This window comes from Pogona vitticeps, chromosome 10, assembly GCF_051106095.1.
Source record: "Pogona vitticeps strain Pit_001003342236 chromosome 10, PviZW2.1, whole genome shotgun sequence".
NCBI classification, from domain to species: Eukaryota; Metazoa; Chordata; class Lepidosauria; order Squamata; family Agamidae; genus Pogona; species Pogona vitticeps.
Window position 1 is genome coordinate 2,238,240 of NC_135792.1, and position 27,219 is coordinate 2,265,458.

At 43.0% G+C, this 27,219-nt stretch overlaps 1 protein-coding gene and 1 long non-coding RNA gene across 3 annotated transcripts in view; one reads left to right on the top strand and one right to left on the bottom strand.

The window, feature by feature from the left end:
• Positions 1-27,219, top strand: part of ZFHX3 (zinc finger homeobox 3) — a 190,786-nt gene that overhangs the window by 38,037 nt on the left and 125,530 nt on the right. The window contains exon 2 of the mRNA XM_078380434.1: positions 14,792-15,120. The gene's annotated coding sequence lies outside the window, so the exon portion shown is untranslated. The remainder of the gene's footprint in view (positions 1-14,791; positions 15,121-27,219) is intronic.
• On the bottom strand, positions 17,328-26,776 carry LOC144584389 (uncharacterized). 2 transcript variants are annotated; one of them, XR_013538602.1, is made up of 2 exons: positions 25,910-26,776; positions 17,328-17,457 (listed from the first exon to the last, which is right to left on the bottom strand). It is a non-coding gene; the product is annotated as an uncharacterized LOC144584389 (long non-coding RNA). The 2 variants fall into 2 exon arrangements; XR_013538601.1 differs by having other exon boundaries at positions 20,452-26,776.

Consider the following 27,219-nt stretch of genomic DNA (forward strand, 5'->3'; position numbering starts at 1 on the left):
ATGGAGACTGACCAATGGAAACACACCCACAAGGAAACATGATCTAATGAGATACACCCACAAATGGTGTGGATCAGCATGGACACAGTATTGGAGTCCACACAAGCAGATCATGCACCAGCGCAAATCAGAACAATGCACAACAAAACACAACAACACCCAGAGGTGGTGTAATAAACCCAGAAGGTAAGGGGTTTTGATTCAGTTGATAGATTATCATTTCTAGGCTACCTTTCTCCCAATGAAGGGACCCAAGGTGGCTCCCAAAGTTAAAACAGCTAAAACTAAAAAACAGAATAAATTGCTGCTTAAAAAACAAGTTGATACCAAATGTAGGCCTATGTCATGTGGATAGTGGGGGAAATACCAGTATCATGAGTGCACAGAAAGTTGAATAAATGTTCACTGTGGGGGAGACCAGAGTTTGTACTCATGGTCTAAAAAGCACATCATTTATGTTCTTCTCTTTGCCTCAGAGGGGGACCACTGAGCTCTCTTTGATAGGTTATTACAAAGGATTTCACTTGTCATTTCTCATTCATTTCACATTCATCCATTGTTGAAGTGACACTCCACACATTTTAGAAATACTTCAAATTGTTGACATTAATGGTTAGTACAATATTCCTCCTATACAGTATCTTAAACTCAAATACAGACTGTGTCTGGTTGATCAAATCCAATGTTTTAAGTGCTAGTAAAGTTTGATTATATTGGTGGCAGCTTCTTCGCGTGCATGGCTTTGTTACTGAGAAAAGGAGGTAATTGCTCCAGAACATTTAAGAAACATAAATGCCTGGTTTGAATTTTGCCCTACTTTTTTTTTTTTTTTTTTTTTTTTTTTTTTTTTTTGCTGTTACTTGCTCGTCTGGACTTCCTTTGATCTTCCAGGACCTATTTTTATTTTCAGCAAGGAGCTACTCACTTTCCCACACTGGGAATGTTTGCTCTGCTGGCTACTCCATTTCTTCTACGGGCTTCTTGCCCACAATAGTAGATATGAAAATTGTCTGAATTGAATTTGCCCATTCCCGTTCCTTTTAGTTCACTGATGCCCAGGATGTCAATGTTTATTCTTGCCATCTCCTGTTTGATCCCATCCAGCTTACCAAGGTTCATAGATCTTACATTCCAGGTTCCTATGCAGTATTTTTCTTTGGGCATCGGACTTTCCTCAGGCACATTTGCAGCTGAGGATGCTTTCGGCTTTGGCTCAACCACTTCATTAGCTCTGGAGCTACTTGTACTTGTCCTCTGCTCTTCCTCGGTAGCATGTTGGATGCCTTTCAACCTGAGAAGCTCATCTTCCAGCGTCATATCTTTTAGCCTTTTGTTTCTGTTCATGGAGGTTTTTTGGCAAAGATACTGGAGTGGCTTGCCAGTTCCTGCTCCAGGTGGATCACGTTTAGTCAGAACTTTCCACTATGACCTGTCCGTCTTGGGTGTCCCTGCACGGCATAGCCCATAGCGTCTCTGAATTACTCAAGCCCCTTTGCCACGACAAGGCAGCAATCTGTGAAGGGAAATCTAGAAAGATTATGAATTGCCAAATGTCAGCAAATCCAAGAATATTCCTCAACTATGGAAGCAGACTGTTTGAGGTGTTCCAGAAAGGGTGGTTATGACCTAAATTGCAAACTTGCATTTCATTTTGCTTTTGAATCCAGATCTTCTTCCCTTAAATAGTTTGGAAGAAGCTGAATTCATCTGCAGTAGGACCCACAGTTTTTGTAGTGAAACTGCAACAAATCTCAAAAGCCAAGCTGCCCTATAATCCTCTTTGAGTACTGCATTCGATGTGACCTTACCCAGCCTGCAGCCAGACAAGATCTTTGAATGTCTCCCCCAACACTGCGATGATGAGAAGCTCTTTGATTAGCCAGCTCAGCTGCTCCCCAGCCCCCTTCCTCCTCGGCACATTCCCTGTTCATGGTCAGGCAGCTTTTAGGGGCAAAGCAGCCTCCTCCCCTTTTCATTTTCCTATAGCGTACTAAACCTCAAGACATAGTTAACCCAAATCCAGATTTATTTAGGATTTATCTGCATTATTAATTCCTGTTGTGTTGTGGAAAAGTGCTAAAGGATTCAGATTGCCTGTGAAATTAAAGAGAGAGGTTTTCTGAAGGGAAGTGTAATTTTTAAAACATTTTTGTTAGCTGAAGCTCAGAATTCAACATTTTAAATACTACTTTGGGTGGGAATTGACCATAATAATTTGACCCCCTCGCCTCCCCCCCCCCCAGTAAAATGCTCTATCAGGCTGTTTCATGCATTAATCTGGGTTTAATGTAGATTTAAACATTTACAATGCAAAATAATTTGGGTTGAAATAATCCCCCTTGATAAAGCTAGAAAAAAAAACACACAACTGTCACCATCTCAGACAGGCATGCATTGAGAACTTGAATATGCAAATTGCAGGGAAGAAAATATGAGCAAGACTTAAGATGGTGTGTCTACTTTATATCTCTGCTAGTCGACTGGGTGAGTATGGAAAAAATTCTGAACCAACAAGTCAGCTCTTGTCTAATGCCTGTCCAAGAGGATCAGTTACACTTCACAGGGGGAGGAAAACCTCTGATATTCTGTTCCTGGAAAAGTTCCTTTTCACATGGATTGCTTGTACCATATAACAATTCTCATACGTTGCTAAAACTCTTTTGCCCATCCCTTGGCTTTTAATACCTTGCTGAGCTCCCATTTAAGATCTCTGGCTCTAACAACCATTTCATATACCATGCCCTCGCTTACACAAGACCTATCTGTCCTGATTTTGTAAAAACGTTGGTATCTTTGGAGAGTATCTAACATGGTTATCACCAGCCAGGATGGGAGTCTCAGATGCCCTTGAAAGGCAGTATTATCTGTAAATGCCCTAGGCCATAAATTGCAGAATTTATGGCACTCATAATACCTGGGCATTTATCAGAGGTCTGGGTAGTTGTCACCAACATGGTATTTGGGTCAATAGCCACTAATCTTGCCCCCAAATGAGATGCATACAGTGGGACAAAATAGCACTTGAAACTTTCTGTGTGATTGGGATTCCTTGGAGGAAAGATGTGACAAAAATATAATGAAATAAATAAAATCTATCTCTTCTGCCATAAGGAAATATCAGTGAAGCAAAGGCAGAATGAGAGAGAAGACATTCTTTGTATGAGGAAAACCCAGCCATGTATTCATTTTTATTATAACCAGGCTTAATACAATTGTATACTTTCAGATCAGGCATTGAGACCAAAAATAAGCCCCACTATATAATCAGTAACTTATCTGCCAATCAGTTATCAGCCACAGGTCTCATCCTTCCACAAAAATTAAGGCATATTTTTCTTCCATCAGTCATTTCCAACCTTTCGACAACTGGCACTTTTCCAGTAAATCCAATATATCCCATTTGGTCCTAGAGTAGGGTCATCAGTGAGAAAGTACATGTTGTCAATTTATTCTACAAATTTGACAACAGCTGTTCATGATCAACATCTTGACCAGTGACCTTGGCACCGGTCACAAAGAACCTGCCAGATAGAGGTGAAATGACTTCGGAAGGCAGCCATCCCAACAAGCTGGCATTGGATTAATCGGATGGGACATATGCCCATGCTAGGATGGTAGTACTGTGTGGCACTTTAGAGGATACATGTGAAATTTGTAAGCTGAGATTTCAGGGCAGATCCTCCCTGTCTTACACTGCCACATGAAAAGGGAAGGTGTGTGTGTTTAGTCGTTTAGTCGTGTCCAACTCTTCATGACCCCATGGACCAGAGCACGCCAGGCCCTCCTGTCTTCTACTGCCTCCCGGAGTTGTGTCAGGTTCATGTCGGTTGCTTCGCAGACACTGTCCAGCCATCTCATCCTCGGTCGTCCCCTTCTCCTCTTGCCGTCACACCTTCCTAACATCAAGGTTTTTTCCAAGGACTCTTTTCTTCTCATGAGATGGCCAAAGTACTGGAGCCTCAGCTTCAGGATCTGTCCTTCGAGTGAGCACTCAGGGTTGATTTCCTTTAGAATTGATAGGTTTGTTCTCCTTGCAGTCCAGGGGATTCTCAAGAGCCTCCTCCAGCACCACAATTCAAAGGCATCAATTCTTTGGCGGTCTGCTTTCTTTATGGTCCAGCTCTCACTTCCATACATCACGACAGGAAAAACCATAGCTTTGACTATTCGGACTTTTGTTGGCAAGGTGATGTCTCTGCTTTTCAAGATGCTGTCAAGATTTGTCATCGCTTTCCTCCCAAGAAGAAGGCGTCTTTTAATTTCAGGGCTGCTGTCTCCATCTGCAGTGATCATGGAGCCCAGGAAGATAAAATTTGACACTGCCTCCATATCTTCCCCTTCTATTTCCCAGGAGGTGATGGGACCAGTGGCCATGATCTTAGTTTTTTTGATGTTGAGTTTCAGACCGTTTTTTGCACTCTCCTCTTTCACTCTCATTACAAAGGGAAGGAGATAATGTTTAAAAAGGGACAGCTGTGCACAGATACACAAGTAGGTGATTAAACCCACTGAGCGAGACTTTTTTTGTGTAGGGCAAGGGGGCAGGAATGTGCATGCCAATTGAATCAACAATTATTGTGCCTTGTTCTGAAGTTGTTTCATGTATACGACCTCATGTGTTCAGGGTGGCTCTTGGATCGTCTGCATTAGAAAAGAGGAAGAACCGTCTTGAGCAGAGCCCAGAGGGGAAACCTTAGCAGAGCTCTTTTCCTGCCATGTTTTGTGGCTTTTCCATTTGCCAGGCAATCCGTGTGGAGCTTTCCCTCCCAGAGCCTGAAAGGCATTCCCCATCAATAAAAGCATTAGCTCACTAAACAGTCTGATGGCTTTGCTCTTCTGGATTAACCCTTTGGGAGCTAGGATTCCTTCAGACTTGTAAAAATATTGATCACAGATCATGTTTGCCTTTCTAACATGCGCGTGCACACACGCACGCGCACGCACGCGCGCATACACACAGAGTGTCTCTCCATTCTCTTTCTGTAAATAGTTAGGAACGGGCAGCACAACCAGCCTTCCTCCTTGAGAAAAGGAGGACCAGAGAGGCTGCAGAGTTGCTTGAGACGAAATGTGCAGGGAGGGGCAGGAGACATCACATTTCTGTAAAGAGAAGTTGCTGGTTCTTAGCTTCAAGGATAACTTGTTGATCATTTATTTAAGCTTTTTAAAGCACAAAAGGACACTGGGTGATCTCCCTTACCACACAGGGGCAATAATGGAGGACATGCCTATCTGGATGTCTCATGGGAGGCTGACTGACAAAAGAGAATCCTAAATGGTACTAAATGATCTGGAGAAAAGATTACACTTCAAACAACTTTGCTCTTCTGTATGAAAACATTCCAAGTCATTACTTCCAAGTAATGACTTGGAAGTCCTGACTTCTGGTGATTTCTCATCAGGAATGACACATACTCTAGTCTGGAAAAAAAAAGAATTGAAGAACATAAGAAGAGATGTGATGGATCAGACCAAAGGTGCACAAAATCCACTACTATGTTCCTACAGAGGGCGCCCAGATGTTTCTGAGAAGCTCACAAGTAGGACATCGATGCAAAACACCCTCTTACTTGCAGAAAGGCAGAAGGGGGAAAGGACAAGAAGGTCACCACATAATGAAGTGGTCAGCATTGGATTTCTGTCACTCGTACTGGCTAAGCATACAATTGAGCTCAGCAAGACATATTAACAAAAAAGGAAAGGTAGATCAAGAAGAAAATGTTTAAATCTAGATCTTACATCAATTTATTCATTTTATTTATACCCTACTTTTTCCCCAGTAAAGGGACTCGAGGTGGCAATATGAAGTCTCCTGCAGCCTCAGATTGTCTATTCAGAATCTAGGTCAAAATGTGATAGAAACGACGACTATGCAGGATCCTCAAGCTAATTTCAGGATCAGAATAAAACACTTCCCAAATGTGATCAGTGCCGTTTCTTTCTGACATCGTATAGTTTGCCATTTGCAAAATATAAGATCTTCCTCCGGGTAAGAAATGCTTGCATCAAAAACAATTTTAGGATGCAAAGGATGGGGAAGGAGAGTAGGGAGTAGTTGGTATTTGCCAATGAGCAGGTTCCTTCCTCTGAGGCCTTACAGTTGCCTTTCTTGGGAAAATGTGAGTCCACCAGCTGCTGGTGAGTTAGCAGAATCGTCTGATTGCAGAGCAATGCTTTAATTTGCTTTTGGACTCATTCTCCTAAGCTTCCATGAAAAAAAATCTCCTCTTTAGAAGTATTCATTTAATTTAAGAACAGTTGAGAGTGGATGACTGAGGATGGCAGATGGAGGAATGTGGTGTCTTATAGGTAGAACTGTAGTGTTTTGCATTTCTTTCCCCCCCACCCCGAGCACACAGTTGTCTTTCCTGCTGTTCTTATATTGCTTGTCAGTATCTGAGCAGGTTTCACTCAGTGTTGCCCAAGAATTGCTTTTCTCAGGACCTGGGTTTCACTTAATTTGTGTTCATTTTACTTTACATAGACTGAGTATAATAAAAGAAAACTAGCTAACTGGCTATATGGACTGGGGAGCAGGAACAGAACAGGGATCAGAGGAAGCAGGAAACAATAAAAACATGGAAGACTTGTTTTTGAAAAAGAATGTGTCCACAGAACATCAGATTACTAAAAATTTGTTTGAAAAGAATTTTGATATAGATGATAATTGATGTGAAGATTAGTCCATATGAAAAAAACACTGCAGTAAATATACAGTATTACAACATGCCCCTAATGCCTGCCTAAGTCATAATATATGTTTTCATCACATTTTCAAAAATTAATGAAGGCCTGCCACTTTGGTCCAATAAATTCACCCTCACAGCCAGTTTACTAGTTTTAATCACATTTTGTATTATTCATTCATGCCCACTCCAGCATTGACTAAGGACTTAAGTGGAGTGTTATAGGTGGATTTACCAGTCATTCTAACCATTTAAGTGGAGAGAATGAAACAAATGTTCTAAACTTTTCTTTAAACCATTACTGAAGTGTAGGAATCATTTTGTGACCTTGACAACGATTTCAGTTTTAACAGTAGTTTGTACCTTTGAACTGCAGAGCTGGAAGGGACTCTATGGATCATCAAGTCCAGCCCCTCTCAAGGAAGCACAGTGAGGAACTGAACCCCAACCTCTGCAGCCAGAGACCTAAGCCACTGAGTAATTCTGTGTGCTATAGGTAGACAGTTTTGCTCATCAACCTCTTCTGCAATGAAAACCCATTTACTCAAGAAAAAAATCCACTATAAAGTCCCCAGGTATAGAAACTTGCTTAAGAGCCAGTAGTGTAACAAAATATTGTGACCTGCCCAGTGTAGTGTTTGTATTAATGGGGCAGTATATAAAATGAATGAATGAATGAATGAATGAATGAATGAATGAATGAATGAATGAATGAATGAATGAATGAATGAATGAATGAATGAATCTGATTACCCTTCTGATAATAACTCATGCAATGTAGATCAGGAGGAGAATTTTTTTAAAAAATGTGATACTAGTTTTGAATAACACAGATGGCAAGTCGAATACTTGTAAGAACTTTTCTGAGTAATAACTATGAAGTATGTGGCTGGAGGAACCAACTGCTGTAAATAAATCAACACAAAACCAAGAGTAAAAATCCTTTTGCCTCAAAGAAGGCAGTAAGGTAAAAACAAACAAACCAACGTTAGGCATACTGTGTTTACTGATGAAAAGCATGTTTCAAGTTGCAGTACACTTTTGAGGCTTTGTCTTTTTTTCTTTCTTTTGTGCTTCCAGTTTTCTTGATGTTTGTTGCCTCTTCTTTTTCTGATGGACAGAAATTACAACCCCTCTTTTGCACAGGGAAATCTGCAGATCTCTTGTGGTGCTAAATCCAGGGAATCTACAGCTTATTTTCAACTAACATCAACCCTTTGCAATGTCCCTTTGCCTTTGCCTGGATTAGGAAGAAGGCCTCTTCCTGCTTCTTTGCAGTGAGGTGCTCAGCAGCTAGGTTTGGCTCAGCTCTCTGTTGAGCCTGCATTTTTCTCACTTTGCTCCACTGACCATCACATGTCTCTCTGTGATCTCACCTGTCGATGCCCAGCTCTGGCTTGATGTCTCACTTCCGGAACAGGGAGAAAGCTCTGCCCCCCAAAATATTTAGTTAGCAGCTGTTCACTTAAGTGGAATTGACTTTTTATCGGCTTTTCTCTGTATGACTGCCACCAGCGAAGGCTGTTTCCTCCTTTCCTCTTCTCCGCCTGTCAGTTCCCTCTACATTCCTATCGGCAGCCTTTAGCTCTGATCAATACTAACCACTGTGTAACAGCTCATGCACGGCTGCTTTAGTTTGCATCGATCAGACCTCTCTTCCAACAGGTAGCTGGTTCTTTGAGGCAATGACTTCAGATAACTTCAGGCTAATTCATTACAGAGGATTTGAAAGAGGCTCCATGCTCTGTTTCGGAGAGAACCCCGGATATCAGAAATCTGAGAACCATGTTCCCCTTTCTTGAGATTCTTCTTTCTGAACTGTTAAGTGCAATCCAAATCGTTACAGAAGTCATCAAGGCAAAACAATTTATTCTTGGCATGGTTTGGGGCTTTTACCAAGCTGAAATGAAAGTTCACTAAGGACCCTATTTGAATAGGGCATCCTGCCCATCCAGTCATCTTTTCAGTCTAAACAGGTCTACATGGCCCCTTTCCAGATTTGCCTGATGCCCTGCATGGGTCCAGTGATCCTTGGGAATCAATACTTTAGCACAGGGATGAACAAAGGGCAGCCCTGGACCTCCGTGTGCCCCTCTGCTACAGCAAATGCTGCATCCTCCATCCTGCTGCTTCATCCTGGGGAGGGGGGGAAGGTGAACTGGCACTTCTGAAGCGTACCTGAACAGGTGATTCACCTTGTAATATGTCCTGGGGCCTGCCCAAAATGTTTAACATCTAAAATACCCATTTTGTTTTTTCAAAGTTACCAGTGGAATTGCAGCCACATCCAGTTTGCTGTGTGTGTGACATTTTTGGCAATCCATACATTTCCCAGAGAATTCTAGGAGCAAAATATCAGCCCACCACCACAGTTGCTGAGCTCTGCTTTAAGAAAGCAGGCACAGCAGAGGAGTGGTTCCCTTTTTGATGGGTTGAAGCTCACAGCATAGAACCATGGAAGTCACTCAAAGAGTAACAAATTCTTGAGGGCAGAGCACCAAGATTACCCACAGCATCAGCCACTTTGGCTACAGCTTTTACGGTATTTCTAGGGCTGCGAAGTTCGAAACACATATTTTTTATTTTTTTTTTTGAAAAATAATTTTATCCTATTTTAAATCATTTTGGGAGTTCTGCTGGGCAGAAGGACAATAAAACATGTTTTAAATAACTAATAAATACAGTAAGTGAAAGATGACAAATGTTATGTTTATACCAGTCAATTAGTCTGTTTAATAGTCCACAAATAATCATACTGTACTGTTTTCTGAAACGAAGAGGAAAATATAGTTCTCACACACGGTACATTGTAGCCTTTTCCAGGCAGGGGCAAAGGCCTGCAGGGCAGCTGAGGTTGTTGCAGAATTCCCAATGAAGGAGTGTTTATTATTGTAGAAAGTTTGATGCAGTTCCCAAAAGGAGCTAATCAACAAGCAATAAGACCTCCAGAGAGCAATTTAGAAACCTCAGCTTTAACTCTCTTGTAACTACAGCTAGAAAACTAATGGTTTCCTTTGCTTTTAGCTCAGCGTGTAGCTCAAAATGCATAGCCAGCAAGGGGGACTTCATGAACATTCCGCTCTTCCCTTAAAATTCAGCCTATGATGTTTCCTCCTATTGAGTGAGAGCCACAATCTACCATGCCCAGGACTTGTCTCCTCGGATTGGAAGGGAACCACTTGGCTTCCAGTCACAGAGAACTCAGTTGCTCTATGTGAGGCATTCTCTTCAGGCCACTTGGCCAGTTTTAAACAAGAGCAGCCCCATTTTTGGCACCAAACCCAAGCATGCTTAGCTGAGCCTCTGTGCTCATCAATAGAAATGTTTTGATTTGCATCATGTGTGTAGTTGACCATGTTGGTTGTGCAGGCGGGCTTTTATTTCTCTTGCATTTGGGAGAGGAGGTGTGAACAGTGCTTGATGATGACTTGTGGATGATAAATTATGTATTTTAGGGATCTGTCTAAAATGTTAAGCTAAAAAGAAGCTAAAAAGTGGAGAGCTAGTGTAATATAGTGGCGAGAGAGTTGGACTAGGATTCAGGAAACCTGAGTTCAAATCCTGCTCAGCCATGGAAACTGACTGAAGAGTGGGCCTGGTAAAAGTTTATTGTAAATATCTCACATACCTTGGAAACCCTACTAGGTCACCATACTGGAACTGGCACATCACATTCATGCATTAAAAAGTGAAAGTGTATGCTTGAAAATACAAAAAAACAAATGTGGCAAATGCATATCATAGAAGTACGCTTACTAAGATTAGCGGCAGCTTTATAGTGAATGTACACATAATAGGAAACCCATATTTGCCTATGTGGAATAACTTTAATTCCTAGGCTTACTTTTGCTCAGATTTAGCAGAGTCATGTATCAAGTTGGTTCCTTTGATTCTCAACTTGACTTGCGGTGAATAATTTTCCTGTTCTGTAAAATGAAAGAGCCCAACTCTGTCAAAAAGAGACTTGACTGAATTCACTGAATTGGGAATAAGTGGTTGCTGCCAGGCAATTATGAAGTTGAACTTTGAATGTATCCTGAACGATTGCATGCTCAAATCACACTGAAGTTCCATTTGGAGGACTACTTTGATTCTATTCAGAAGTGAGTATGAATTTGATCCTGTGAGTTGACGAACTGATTAGCCACGCTACTCTTACTTGTGTTGTTTAACTAATAGAAATAGGCTTGCTAATTACATCAGCTTGCTGATCAGCACTGAAAGAGCTAGGATAAAAGGTAGGGTATAACTATAGGTTTAAGTTTGGGTCTGTCATTTGAAATTTGGAACCTCTTTAAGTACAAGATCTCTTTTTTCTTTCCAGTTCTTACCATGGTTGATGAAGACTGGAGTTGGTAATATTTAGAGGGCCAGAGATTCCTCATGTATCCTTAGAGCAATGGTTCTCAAACTGGGGTCCCCAGATGTTCTTGGACTGCAATTCCCAGAAGCCTTCACCACTTGCTGTGCTGACCAGGATTTCTGAGAATTGCAGTCCAAGAACATCGGGGACACAAGTTTCAGAACCACTGCTTTAGAGGAAGCATTTAATGCACCATGTTCCCTTTCCCCTTGTAAAGAATGGTAAGCTACCAGTTTCTTAATGGTCAACCATATGTTTCAAAACTGTCAAAAACAGAAGTCTTATTACAAGATAAACATACAGTATTTATTATGGCAGGAAACCCCTGAGCCCAGTTCATTAGATACTGTATATGGCTATCCTCTGTTGACAGGTGCGTATAGATTAAAATAAAGGGGAGGGGCGTAAATAGTGGGGCCATATGTATAGTTTGCGACAATTTTGTATAAACACAAAAATGTACAACAGATTTGGGTAACTTCAACAGATTGGAGAGCTAATTCCATTTGCAGAAATAAACATAGGTTGCACTAGCCTCTACCAATGTAACTGAAAGTCCACTTCTTTCCTTTTTTGAAGGTGAATTGTATTTCTGTGAGGTTCTGAACTCTTGATTCTCTTTATTTCAAGCAAGAAAAAAACACAAGACTTATTTTTAAAAAGTGAGGTACTTCTGAAATCTTGGTTGTCTTTAGTGTTTTTTAATTTTAATTTTTAAAACTAAAAAAGCAGAGACCCCCCCCCCAAGAAAACATAACTGAAGAAAACCTTAATAACACAACTCACATAAACAATACAGAAATACATAATATGCTTTTAAAAAAATTGAGAACTTACAATCTATGGGCCATGTGACAAAGTCAGTGGCAATTCACAACAGCTGTAATGGATGGTATTATATTTACACTGACAATTAGTTAATTAAACCTGTAAAATGTGGCTGGAAGCAAGGTAGCTAACAGTTGCCATCTGTGGAGTTTGGAACACTGCTCTAGTTCAACAAGAATGTAGAATCCAGAGGAGCCCTTGGATTGTTGTCTTATTAATAGACATGGCCGCCAATCCTCAAAGAGGCTCTCTCTCCTTCTGTGTTTTCTTTGGGTTCTCTTCAGTTTTCAAGGCCAGCCTTTTATCCTGCTTTAAGTGTTTCATAGAGGGCCAGCTGTCTAATCTGAGAAAAGCAGGTATCAGTTGCCTAACACTGGCAATTTGACAAGAAATGCTGCTTCTGCTATCAGGTGTGTCCAGAAATGGAAACAGACTGGAGTCTGTGGACGTTTGAGCAAGTACACATGTGTAAGCAAGTATAAAAACCAAGTTCCTGGTGTGGACAAATAACAAGAAACATGGGTTAGAGCAGGCATTCAATTTTATCAGTTACTATTGCTTACTATTCATTCACACAGAAAGAGAAATGGGTGCATTGATAGTAAGCAATAAATGTAACTTTTCAGTTCTGATATTGCCATCCTATTTAACAGGAATGTTGTACGCTGAAGAAACATTCTGGATACAGAACTCTTAAATAATCCTAGGCTTTGTGGGTTTTACTCTAGCCTGCAATATCTGTAGAACTTTTTCCTGGTGCTGTGATGCCTTATTTAGTGTTGATGCACCCCTTCAGCCATCCCAGTTCCTATGTTCTCTCATGGAGCAAGAGACACTTGCAGCTTGCTGGTTATGAAAGAGCCTCAGAAGACAATGGAAGCTTCTCCCAGGATCTACAGCTGTGTCTGTTCATGACTGGTGACAGAGGAGGCCCATATTTCATGAGCCTTGGAAGCACCCCATTCTTCTATTGTTTACACAGCACTATCTATCTCTGTAGCTGGTACTCCACACAAAAAAGTTTTGTCTGTTCTCTATCCTAAGGAGCTTAAAGCATCTATGGTTCTTTCTGTCAGAGGTTTGTCAAGTGTTTTACTTTGTATCAGGTGCTTTCTGAATACGTGGAAATAGTTGTACAACTTCACCAGGACAAGATCCTTACACTCCCACAAACCATGCCAGGAGCTCATAATGTGTAAGACAGTAACTGATTCCATCTTGTCTGAAGCTGACAAACAGAGCAGCAGCAAAGCAATGAACAGGCAACTTGAGCACAAAATGGCACTTGGCCAGTGTCTGTGAATCACAGAATACAATAATAAAACCATAAAAATAATCTCCAAAAGGTAAATAAATTACCCAACTTACTGCTTATTTGCATGAACAGTTTGACCAAAAAAACCCCAAACAAACCAAAAACAAAAACCCATAGTCATGAATGATTTATGTCCATTTTAACAATACACTCATTTTAATGAAAGGTCGTCAGCACTAAGGCTTCTATGGCATGGTGCCATTTGTTGACAGGCTAATGTTTCAGCAGCAATCCATTAATTTATGAATATCACCATCCTAACATGGGAGGTTATTGGCTCAATATAATTAATTAACCTCAGTCAGAATTTTGCCCATGAACTGGTATGGACTGTCCTGCACAGTGTCAGAATATAGGACAAGGTTGAGGAGGGAAAACAGGTTATTTATGTATTGCTAAGACACAACACCAGAAGTGTTGCACCCCCATTTACACAAAACCTTCATATGCTACTTTATTTGTATAAGTGCAGAATTAGATAATAACTGCTGCCATTTAAACAAAAATACAGTACATTTTATCATTTTTGTATCGTATGTTGTTCTGAGTCTCTTTGGAGAGAAAAATGGCATATAAGTGAAAAGAATAGTAATAATAATAACTAAATAGTGAAGGGAAGACCGTGACATTATGATTTTATTTCTGGTTAGTCTGCGGCCTGGGTAGCAACTGTTGATCGGCAACGTCAGACCTATAATTTACTCTCCCTCTCTTCCAATCAGGCTTGGCTTGGGCAGCTCTTTAAATACCTGATGGCTCTCAGTAAAGTGGCATACTTAGCCACTCTAAAATACCTCAGTATTCATGAAACTAAACATCAAAAGCTGGACAGATTTCAGGTGTTCTTCTTGGGCTGTATTTTTAAAGTCGGGGTCTGCCCTGCCCTGCCCTGAGTCCTTGTCAATAAGTGTGCTCAGAAGTAAAAATTATTGGATATTCCAAGTTGGGACCAGGAGGAGGGCTATGGATCCAGACTGCAATGCTCTGACAATATATGCACTGGAAAGCCTGTCAAGGCCAGAATGGTCAGTGCAAGAGAGTGGACAAGAAGAGAGCTTTCTTGCCCCCATGCTTGGCCTCAGTTGGTGTCAAAATGTGGATCTTTGACCTCCTGACACCTCTTTCATAGAATAAAACTGATGATTTTCCAGGCTTTTGGCCAAAGGAGGTTCTTGCCTCCAACTGCTTTCTTCCTGCCTAACTGGAGCATTAAACATGTTCTCTTGTTTTAGGTGCCCTCATGCATATCCCCATCAATATTTCTTCCCTAGGTGCTATACAAGGGAGCTCTCTGGATGACACTTAGTATGTGCCTTTTTAGAGACATGTTTGTCATAGTAAGTATTTTGGTCTCAAGCTTTACACATAACCAAAGAAAGCCTGTTTTCTTCTTCAGATAATATAAGGCACAGCAGAAATTACAGCACAAGTCTTTGGTAATAAGGACCTTGGGTGGGCATTATATTATTTATCTGATTGGGCTAAAATGCACCACTAAGATTCTTTCAAGACAGAGGCAAAAGGTTGTTTGAAGTATAGAAAGCTCATCAGCTGACTTATTGTCCTAAATATGAACTCAGCATTATTTTCTTCTTTTAGGATGGGACAGTTCTTACGAAGGACTTGCTCAGAGAGATATGCAATCGTTGAGTGTCTGCTTCATCTGTCAGCTGGACAATCAGATGCACAAACTGTTTCGCCACCTTTGATTTATTAGCCCTTTCCTGGAACCAAAAGATGCTTTGAAAACAGTAAGGGAGGGGTCTGAAAAATTCCAGCAGAAATTCACCAAAGAGCCATCCTACAGAAACAAACCCTTCATCCCCGTGCTGTGACCTTCAGCCTGTTTGTGCTTCTCTGGATGTCAAAGGTGCCTGAAAAGAAAGAGCCCGGGGAAAAAAGTAGAAGTTTCTGAGGGACATCAAGAGGTAGGAAGCCTGCTTGGTGCCATTTTTGTTTTTCTTTCTGGGTTGATAATGTGTTACTTTATTGCATAATCTGCTGAGCATTTCTTTAAACAGGCTGTATAAAAATGGTATGAGTTCAGTAAATACTAAGTGGCAATTATCCTCGTATCAGCCAAGTGAAGCCTTTGGCAAAACCAAATCAAACTGAAGCCCCACTACATTAATAAGAAATCGTAGAAGAGATACAAGGATGAAGTTCCAGAATTCAGGGCCTTCTCAGGAAGATCACTTGACATGACCACTGAGACAAACTTTCATAAGTCTAAAGAAGAGACCCGTAAGGTTAGTGTTAGTGCTGTGTTAGGATTACGTCCTGTTTATGGGCTCCCCAAAGGCATCTAGTTGGTCACTCTCAGAAGGACGATTCTGGACCAGATGGGCCTTAGATCTGAAGCTGCTTCAGAGCTCTTTTTTTTTTTCTTCTTCTTAGGAGAAAGAGATCACAGAAGGAATACTTCACTGAGTGGCCTCACACAGTCCAAGAAAGAAACAACTCACACAGCAGATCTGCTCCCTTAACCTAGGCCACAGAGAGAAAGGGAGGGAGAGATCTTTTGCCTCTTTCCTAGGGACTTTTCTGAGGGGACAAGAAAAAGCATTTTGTGGAGACTCCTGTATTTGTCCACATATTTTCCTTACTGTAGTTCATCCACTGACACCGGGTTATTAACTTCCTCTCCTTGTCCTTTGGAATCATATATTTTTCTTTCAACGGCTCTGCTCCTATTAGACTAGGCGGGACAAGTTTGTGCAGTTTTAGTTCTGATGAATGCTGATCTGTTGGACTGGGATGTTGAAGTTGTTCTTTAGTCCCTTAACTCTTGTAAGAACCTATCAATCCCTGCTGTGAAGATAAATCTCTCTGTTAACTTTGCCTCCCATGTTCTGGTAGGCAGGTTTTGCCTCTTTATTTCCACCCTCAGATTAATAATTTAATGAAAAGATTGGCTGACTTGAACCCACCAGTACCACCTTCTCAGCCATCTTAGGGCCTGTCTGTAGTGCTCACTCAGCTTATTGAGGGTTTTTTTTTTTAATGCCATTGGTGACCTATGATTTGTACCTCTTGTTAGTAAAAGGGGCTTTTTGTTACTCACATTTTACTGTAGTCGTCATCACAGTATAACACTAGAGTACCTGCAGACCATGACAGACTTTATGTGCTCCCAGTTGGCTGTATCCCTCATGGGGTCTGAGGCCATGGGGCCCAGAGCACCTCAGTGACTCTTGAAGCAAAAAGTAGTACATGGATCACTGTTTGGACCATTTGAGGCAGGACTGTAACTGAGGTGGAGCAACTGGGGCTTTGCCCCCGGGCATCAAAATTTAGAGAGAATGGAAATCTAGAGGTGGATCTACTGATGAATGTTAGGAAAATAAGCTGCCATACTTCCTGGCCCTGTTTCCTTTTTTAAAAGTTTTGTTTTAAGCATAAACATTGGGGGGGGGTGGTACTGCATTCTTCCCCTTTTTCTGGGATGAGGGATTTGCACCCATAAGTACTATTGAGAAGTTGGAAGAAAGTGTTGATTGATTGGCCCAGATACCAACATTTCTACCTATGGCGTTTGTCTGGTTATTACTGAAGAACAAACCACTGAAGAGCGAATGGCTAGTCTTTCTGCGGAGTCATAAAATTGTAGGGTTGTAAGATATTCAAGATAGGAAATCTACAGCTCAAGGATCAGATGGTGTTTTTAAAAAATCTGTCTTTTGTCTTTAAAATCTGACCTTTCCTCCCAGATATTATCCCCCCCCCAAACAGTTTGGCTCTGATTAGAAGATCCAAAGGTTAGAGCTTAGAGTTCTGTCCTGATCTCTGTCTCCTTAACAGTTTCTGGCTCTTGGGTCAGTTTCCAGAGACGCCGGGATCTTCTCACTTTTCTGAGGGGACAAATAAAGATCTTCAGGCTTTCACGTCTTTATGAAATACTTTCTTTAAACTACATGGTTTGACTGTGATCCCAAGTGCCCCGGGGAAAATTCCCAGCATTATTTCTAAATCTTGTCCCATGATTCCAAGGATAAATGACCATTTGAAACAGCAGGCACCTGCATGGATGCCTTCTTTGTAATGCTAAGGATAGTTTATGTGGCAGAGGTCAGAGTCTTCTAGGGAGACAACTAATTTATACCCACAAGATATTACAGAAAGTTGGGTTATTGATACATGTAATGCCCTAAGAAGCACTGTTCTCTGTTTAGGTCCATAGAGATGCACTGGGATTCCTTTTTTCCTTCCCCCTTTACACAGCCAGGATGATAGGAGTTATTTTCTTCTGCTTGCCTCTGGATATCCTGTTGGAGAAAAGGTGGTCCTGTTTACTAGATAAAGGTGCAGAGGATTACCAGAGGAACAGCACCTACACAGTACGATGGTCTTATCCTAAGCCTTCCCCAGCTATGGGTAGAGAAGTCCTGCCTTTAGTGGCTCCCAGTGGCAGCATCATCCTGCAAGTGGCTTTTGGGGCAGAGGATGAATACACAGTTCCTCCTTCTCTTGCTGGAACCCACGGGAGGCGTAACTCTCCAGCGAGCTGCAGCACATTTCTTTTTCAAAGCATTATGTAATTGGATGGCCTGGTCAGCAGTGCTTCCTTAACAAGCCTTTCAGCAAACCTTGTGTGTGACGCTCAGCCAATCCTGTGACTCCGGCGCACGCTTACTCAAGTGGGCTCAGCCTGGAGAGACCTTATTGCTCAATGCCATTAAGAAACAGATGAAAGCAGAGTAAGGAGCAGACTGTCTCTTTCTCTGCACTGAGAGACTTAAGGAAGACTCCAGTATTCTCTAGATCTTTTGGCCGGGGAAACAGAGCCTATTGTGGCTGCTTTCTTGTCCCTTCTTGAGAACTTTCTCTGATCCTGATTTGAGCAAGAGAAAGAGACAGCTTATCTGTCAGGCCCTGATATCTGTGCCCCTGTCTCTTCAGTACGCAGATTCTACTTTGCAGGTAACAACGAAAGTAGCAGCTTAGAATCAGTGCCTTCTTGCTGTTTACAGAACAAAGCTTCAAAAGAAAAGAATTGTATACCAAATAGGGGTCTTAAATCATCACTAGATGTGAAGTGCCACAACTGGAATCAACCAACCACTGCTGTCTTTTTATCTTAGAGCCATGTAAGATTTTTTCCCATATAGTCCATGGATTCTCTCTCTTACATCTTAAGAACTGGATTTGTTCCTCAAAAGCTCATATTAAAATACAGCAGTTAATCTTTAAAGTGCCACATCTTTGTCTTCTTTATTTTTTGCTTTTGTTTTATTTTGTTTCTTGTTTAATTGCTTCTTGCAGTGCAGCACTCTTGATGAGTTAGATGCGTAGTTCCCAAACTTTTTTTTTCATCAGGGCCCCCTTTTCATTTTTGAAAAAAATCAGGCTTCCTTGCCTCTTTCTCCTTTACCATGAAGCAACCCTCTTTTAACACTAAATTGAATTTGCCATTTAAAATTATAAACACCAAAGCTTGATAAACATTATTCTTAAATTAAAAAATAAGCATTTTTTTCTTGAGAAGTTTTGAATTCTAGTAACAAATACCTGTCATGGAATGCATTTTAGCAAACATGGTTTTCCTTATGGAAATCTTGCAATTTCACACAGCTTTTTGGAATTCTCCACACATCCCTAAGGAGACTCTCTGTATCTGGGGATGAATGCTTTAGACATGAGATAGGGCATATTCTCTGGCTACCTTTTGTTCTAGTTGGACAATATGTTGTTTTTTGTTTTGCCAGTTCTGCAATGCTGTTTATTGAGTAATCTAGTCCTTTTTGCTTAATCGTTGGGCCATGGCAAAAACTATAAACATGGAAGACAATTTCTACTGACACCTGAAGGAGTGCAAAAATTAGTGCTTTTGAAAGGCCGAGGCAGTAACAGAAAAGTGAATGCCGGTAAGGACTATAGCCTTTGAAATATATGCTTCTGAACTATCTTGTGGATCAGTTTACTACGGCAGCAAGGATAATTATGGCAAGGAATTGGAGAAATGATAATCAATTTAACTTGGAGGAATGGTATAGAGAATTATGATAAACTGACATGTGATATGAAAATAAGTAGAGGTCAAATGAAAAATAACAACTTTAAGAAAATATGGAATGTATTCTTAGAACATGTATTTCGGAGAGGGAGGGGGTTTACACCGAGGGAAGAAACAATGAAATTTTGGAGTGAAAATGGATGGAATGAAGTGTAATGCTAGTCCTGATGGTGATGGGTGCACATGGGTAATTGTACTGTTTTTGTTTTGTATTATATAGGTTTTTTTTTTCTGTAGTAGATGTATTTTGTATTCTTTTAATAAAAATAAATAAATAAATAAATAAATAAATAAATAAATAAATAAATAAATAAATAAATAAAAACTACTGATCCAAAAGATAGATCCTCTAGAAGGAAAAAGAGTGTTAATCCAGACAGAAGCCACTCTCCTTAACTGTAGAGGGGAGCAACTTAAGGTTTGGCTGTACTTTCCTTCACATTGACCTGCAAGATGCCGAGACATAGCATTTAGTGGTGGAAGTGTTTAACTCTTTCATGTTATACTAACATAAAAATGTAGCTACAACTTTTTAAGGCAGCACATGACTTTTTCCTGTTTAGAGCTGAATCTTTTAGTCAAGCAGAGTGGCATGCTGAAGAGGATAGGACCTAATTTTGGATTGACAAATAATCCCATCTGGTTTTTGGATCAGAAATTCTATATATGAGCCAGACAGTTTTAGTGAGAGGCACATACATCCCTAGTCATGCAGTTGAGTCTGGTATGATGCAGAACTGCTTACCACTTAAAAGAATAAGCAAACCTTAGAAAGTGGAATCTTCCTGTACAAACGGCCTAATTGAAAGCTAAAGAGTATCTTTCTGTGGCTTCCCAGGTGGGAAAAACAATCATTTGTACTTTCAGCATCCATAGCTGTAGTTCTTCTCTTTGGTTGGTCATCACACTAAACATTCACAATACAGAAAACTCTTTCCCAGGCTTCAGTATCCAGTGAGAAAGCTACTACTCTCACAATGATACTGCTTCATCCTGACATTTATCGTATATGAGCTACAGAAATTTTAAAGGAAATAATTTCTTGGCATCATTAAAAGTGCTGGTGTTGACCAGCCAAACAGGATGTGACTCAAGCAATAAAAATAAACCCAAATATTGTACTTCCATGTTAGGGCCAGGGCACTAGGATTGCCACTATTGGAAAAAGAAAGCAAGACTAGGTTAAAGTATGTTTGGTTCCTCACCCAACCGTATTATTGCTTGCATGGTAGTTGGTAGCACTTACCCCAGTTTGAACTGCAGGGTTTCTCAATTCTTTTCCTTGTAAGTCTCTGTGAAGACATTTGCTAAGTGTGCATATTCCAGGTATGTGCCATCTAAAGAGCTGCATCATTTTCCCACCCTGCCCCTGACCTCCCTTACGTTGTAATATCTGCAAACAATTCTTTCTCCATTGGCTGAAGCGTAGTTAGCGATTTCTTCTCTCCAGCTGGTGCCCACTGGATTCTCAATGGCCGTGTTCATGTTTTTTTTAAATGCACTCTGGATTGTAGCATACGTATTTTCAAATTCTTTATTAAGCCACACTTATAGGCTGTGGATCTACATATTAACGAGACCAGGTAATGCAAATGTGGGGTGGCAATTCCTGCTCTTTCTATCCTGCAATCAATTCCATGACAGACTGGTAAGAACAACACGTGCCTCTTGCATGGAATGTTGTAATCTGGGCAATTTGCTTATTTGGGATTTCTTTGTCTGAAAAACAATGCCCCAGAAAGCAGTCTCAGACTCCTCTCCATTCGAGTATGCAGGCTTCTGAGCAGCTGTAACATCCAAAGGTACACTTTGTGGAGATACACTAAGCACACGGCACAGCTTCATGGGCTCTCAGTGAAAGCATTATGATGAGCAAGCATACACTTCCCTCCATTACATCCTTTCTTTTTTAAGGGAAATGGGCCTGCCGAAGGCACCAGCAGTCTGTCCTTTTGTTGTGTTAAGGACACCATGGAGACCTCCTGCCTTCCTTATTCTGGTCCACCATCTTTTAGCTTAATCTGCACTGATTTCTAATTTTAACTCCTCTTCCCTCTCTGCTCTTAGCATCTCTGGGTTGGCTCAAGCACATTCATTCTGAAAGGGCTGGTGTGCTGTAAATTTTGGACATTTAAGCTGCAAATCATTCCAGATGAGTCAGTACCTTCCCTTTGAGTCCAGATACTGTACTGTTTAGTAAGGCTAATCTCTAGCTGTCAGGCCAGACAACTGCGGAGCAGATATAGTTGAAGAAGGAAATAGGGTGGCACTACTATTGGTTCACAACCAAAGAAAAAGGAAACCAATTCTCAGGTTATGTGAGGCTATGGCATGGGGGCAAAAGCCAGTTAGTTTTGCATTTTGCATGCAATATTAAAAGAGCAGTTACAGCCATACATTAGCCTCAGACCCTGTCAGATTATCGTGCAATTACAATAGGCTTGGGATTCCTTGCCCTCAAATCTCCACCTGCAAAATCATTCACAAGCAGAGGGGAAGTGGCATAACACAGAGGATTGCACAAAACCTGGGGGATGCCTGGAAAGACTAGCTCTACACAGTTCCTATTGAATTGTTTCTCCGAGGCAAGCTAAGCGGATGTTACCGCAATACAGGCCCAGGGAGCTTCCAGCTAATCAGAGGAATTATTGAAGAATCTGAGACTCTGTAAGCCACTTTGGCAACTTCATTCTCCTCCTACAACATGCCTCTCAAACAGAGGATTTTGCTTGTAAATGAGGAAGACTAAATATAATTTTCCTTACATATATAATCAGCCATATTTCTCCAAGATTAATGTTTGCCCAACGGGTTATGTGTTTATCTGCTCAAGGCTGTATTAAAACAAACAGTATTTGATTTGAGTTTCAAAAATAAAGGTCCAGTGAGGAAACAAGAGAGCAAAGTACCTGCAGTCATGCAACTGTCAAAAGCTTCCTTGCATGGAATTCTGCTGCTAGGTACCAGGTGTCAGTAGGTTAATTAAAGGAGAAGCTATTAAGAGTTTCCCACATAATTTCTCCAAGGGTCTAGCTTTAGACGAAAGCATAAGAGGTGGCATCCAGTTACATGAAAGGCAATGGAGACAGGCAATTCAGGTCTAACTGTCCATCTAGCTCTCTGCTTAAAACACATAGATGCCTTTAGTGTGAGGCTGTGGTTTGGTGAGATGAGAAGGGCACTTAGGGAAAAAAATCATTTGAGAGTTAATAATAGGATCGTGAAAATAGTACTTGTGAAGAATATTTGTACCTTCAATCTGCAATTAATTTCTAGGTTTAAATTAAATTTTATTTTACTTACATTTTAAGCAACAGTGCAAACTCTATTACTTATTTATTAAAAGTATTTATTTACTGATTTTCTTCCCACCAGGGATCCCAAAGCAATGTTCAATAAAACAGATAAAAAACATTATTTAAGAACAGAATAAAAACTATTTTAAAAGGAAAATTTTGGAGACCCAAAGCTTTTCCAAATAATACAGCCTTAGTTCTTGCTGGAAGCTCTCAGATGTGTCAATCACAGTGTTTAGTAGAATAAATTTAAAGTTTATGAAATACACTAATCAGGCAGTATCTCTCCTGAAGGAACTGAAGTTGTGCTTCATGGCCAGAGTATCCTATGCATAAACCTTTCTAAAGAAATACAGTACATTACCAGACGTTTATGCTGGTTAATATTGTTTCCTTAACAATTAAAATGCTAGCTTAAAAAACCTTTCCATTCTATTAATATCTTGTAGGATACCATACAAGGTAGGAGAATAACAAATGATGATACAGTAGTAAACAAAATATCTAGTTGCTGCTTTATAGTAGGATAGAAAAAGGAAGCATAATTTACTCCCTGTATATCCGGTAATTCATGTTGACATATTTCACAAAGGTTCATACTATAATACATTTGTTAGTTTTTAGAGTGCCACACTGGAGCGTTGTTTTTACTGACTGTGTGCCTCTGGGGGCAAAATTAATTTTTTTTTTAAACTGCAAAAATAAGAACAAGCTGTTCCTGGGAGAAAAAAAAATGTCTGAAGAAACATAAGCAAAGCTGTCCTCTAGTCTAGCAGAAATGCAGATGGGCCTGTCTTTGGCTTTCCCCCAGGTGAAAGCTGAAGAGCAACTCTAGAATCTCTGCCCTTTAAGCAACAACCTGTCCGCTAACAAAATTCATTCATCTGCCTGGTGGTTGTTGCTTTTTTTAAACAATTCATCTCTCCAACACCCCGTTTACCATCCCACCTTCAGGTCTGCATCCCAAGGTTTTGATTTGCATTTAGAAGGTTGCAGCCCTTCAGCCTTTTTGATCTGAGAAGCCCTAACATTAATGCACCAGCTCTGTTTATTTAACAGCAGCCATTTCCTTTTCCTCTCCTGTGCTGTGGAGCTGATTTGGCTTAAACAAGAAACTTCCTAAATCAAAATACAATCAGAGGGTTGGTGGACTCTGTAGCTAAATTAGCAAAAGAAATCCAGCAAAAGCTCCAGGCCCTCCCCAGCTCTTGGAGTTAAGCGTTGATTGCACATTTCCATTGCAAAGAAGCAGGAAAAATGGGAATTCTGATAAATGCTTTCAAAGAGTTACCATCACTCCCTGTTACATCTGTTTAACATGAGCAACATATTAGTCATAGGACAAAAACAGAAATCAGAAATTATTAGCTTTGTGGCAGTGCATTTAGAATTTGGGAAAGGAACTTGAGGGCTCCACACAGCATAAACACTAGAAAATTCAGGTCAAAGTAGATTCTAACAGTGTGTGTATTTAGTATGTGGAGCCGTGCAAGCTAATTCCTCACCCTTTTGCTCCATTTTCAAGCAAGCATACATCTATATCTGCTGGCTATCTATATCTGTACATACCCTGAGGTGTCTTCAAAGAAGGAGGGTTACGTCTTAAAACAGAGTACTGTCAAGGCGTTTAAAAGAAACACTGAAGCTCCACTCCACTGACCCTGAGGCAGTATAACCCTGCCATGCCCCAAGACATCAGGCAAGCTGATCCAACAGAAATTTCCATCCTGTAACCTCCAGTTTAAGGGTTTCCCTCCTCCACTGAAATGAAGCTGGGGGAAGGGAAGGAACCAACCCTACCTTTGAAATGCAGCACTGCAACTTTCTTCCAATACCTTTTATTCCATGTGTTCTGGCAAAGTTATAGCCTTTATTTTAAAAGGGGTTCCCCCTATCTCTTTGGTATTTCCAGAGGTTTCCACAATTCTATTTACAGGGGGACTTCTTTCTTCAGGGCTATACCAGCAGTACACCCCCCATGTGCTTTTTCCACTCAACATTTTAAAAACATTTACAGGAAACCATACTCTCTGCTCAATAAGCTTACTGGTTTGCATGAAGTACTCTTCACCAGGAGGCAAGACGCTTTGTAGTACTGTCACAAAAGAGAGGTAATTTGTGTTTTGATTTTTTAGGAATTTAAAGCTTGCTTTTGCTCACAGAACAGCATAACTTAACAAATATTTCAGTTTCTCCAGTCTTGTAGGGGGCATCTTGAGAAGCTCCCTCCTAAAACATATTTTCTGTGAATACAGGCTAAGAGCCAAACAGGGGCTCACTTGCAGCCCCCCCCCACAACCACCACACTCTCTGCCAGGCCAGCCATCTACCTTGTCTAGTGAGGACTCGTTTCATCTCTCTTTGTATGCCGTTTTATTCCTTTCTGTTTGCTTGTAAGGAAGAAAGTTGTAGCTTCAAGTCATTCGAAATCTCTCTTTCATTCTGCCAATAAATCAAGAGTTCTTCCACGCTGAGTGAGAGACGAATCCAGACGCCCAGCTCAGGCAAGCGTTTGCCAGGGCCATCTGGGCACCCCGAAGCAAAATCAGGGCACGGCCCCTGTGCTGGTGCGGCCTCTCGTCCTTCTTCTCCTTTCCAGGAGCAGAAAGCAAGCGGCCTCACCGCCGGGGCACTTTAGCTCATTTGGAGCCCAGAGAAGGACAAGAAGGCAAGAGGGGAGGCGAGAAGAGCTGAGAAAGCCAATTAAAAAGTGATGCGGGTTCTCGGGACTAATGGCGCCGGCCGAGGCACTTCAGCGGGTTTGCACTAACACCATCCCCCCCCCCACGAAGGGCGACTGAACGGCAGGACGGGCAAGGGAGCCGGGGCGGCGGCGGCGAGGAGGCTCCACCTGGGGAGAAAGGCTGACCTCCCGCAAGCCCTCCAGATGTTGCCGGCCCACCGGGGAGAGGGGCCGTCGGTGCCACCCGCCCCGCGCCTGAAGGCAGCCGCACGCGCAGCCATTCGTTCGGCTCGGCAGGAGCGTTGCAGCCGCTCGCCTGCCTTCCCCGCGGCGGAACCGAGGGTACAACCGGCCGGCCGCTTCGCCGAAAGCCTGCCCGGGAGCTCCCTTTTCTTAGGGCCGACTTTAACAGCCAGCCCGACAAGCAGTCCACCCCCATTCCCTTCTACCAAGCCAGGGTGAAAAGGGAGGGCGCCGAGGGTCCCCGGGCGGCTCCTGCGGGGCGCCGAGCCGCCGGTCGGGCCCGCACCCTGCCGGCCGACACCTTCGCAGCCCTCCAGGGAGACGGGCGGTGGCGGGGAGAACCGACTAGCCCCCCCCCCGGAACGCGTCGCATGAAATACTAACAATTCCTATACATCCTGTTACTTAACAAACATTCAGAAAAGCGCGCGCTTGGGGGGGGGGAGCGGCCTGCGGGCCCGGCCCGCCAGTTGGAAACCCACCGCGCGTCTTTCGGGAAAGCGGCTCCTGAACTCGGGGCTTGGGTGCCGGGAAAAGACAAGAAGTCGTCCAGGCGCGGCGGCCGGTTCTCTTCCAGAGCAAACCCAAGCGCGGCGGCCAGCGTGGTTTCCGCCATCCCCGGCAGAGTCGAAGCCCAGGACGCGGGACGCCGCCTTCCAAAGCCATGGCGAGCCTCCCGGGAAGTCGTGCCCGGGCGCGAAGGCAGCTGCTCCGGCTCAGGCAGTGAGTGCCTCCTTTTGGCGAGCTCCTCCGAACGGCCAGCGCGGCCGGGCAGAGATGGCGAGCTTCCTCCCAGGGTCCCGAGGAATCCCTCAACTCGGGCGGCTTCGTTTCCTCCTTACCCGCCAGCCCGTCTCCGCGGGGAAAGAGGAAGTGGCGATCCCGAGCGAGCCAGCGACGCAACTCCTTCTTGGGCCCGCGAACGGGCGAGTGACGGCGGGGGAGCGCAGGAATGTGGCCGCTTCCTCCGGGGACTGCCAAGGCCGGCCAGCTGGCTGGCCGGCGGCGGCGGCGGCGGCGGCGGCGGAGAAAGAGGCCCAGGATCGGGGCCGCCGCCAAGTTGGGCTCTTCTTGCCGAACGGCAACTTTCTCGGCAACTTCCCGCCGCCACCGCTCCAGCCCCAGCCTGGCCTGTCCCGTCCCGTCCCGGGGGCGGGGGGCGGGGAGACGGCCCCGCGGCAGCGAAGCCCACTGGAATGTGTGTGCGTGTGTGTGTTGGGGGGGTGCCGGCTGGTCTCCCTCCTCCTCCGCCGCCTCTCCTCTCCCTTCCCCCCCCCCGCGCGTTTGGGTGCGCTTCCTCTCCTCCCTCTGGTCGCCCGGCCTGCCGCCCCCCCCCCCGCCTTCTTCCTCTCCCCTCTCTCGCTCCCGGCCCCCCCTTCCCTGCTTCGCTCGCTCGCTCCCTCCCCCGCCGCCGCCTGGGCTGAATCTTATTGATCCAGAAGGTGGCTAATTAGCCCTTCCCGTCGTGCCTGGGTAATGAGGCACATGCGCACTGCACTAATCAGCCATTTTTTGCAGGAAACTAATTAGCAGAATAAAGATCCAAAGAGTTTTTTTCCCTCCCCAATCAGCAGATCTGAGCGCGGGCGCTTCCTGCTCCGGCCGCCCCACCAGCCCGGTTCTCGTCCGCTCGCCTGCCCGGGCCCCCCGCTCGCTCCGTTCCGTCCTCGCTTCCTTCGCCCGCTCCGGGGGGCGCCCGCCCGCCCGCTCCCGGCAACGACGATGCTGCTGCTGCTGCTGCTGCTGGGCAGCGGCGAAGGCGGCGGCGGCGGCAGCAGCAGCAGCAGCAGCA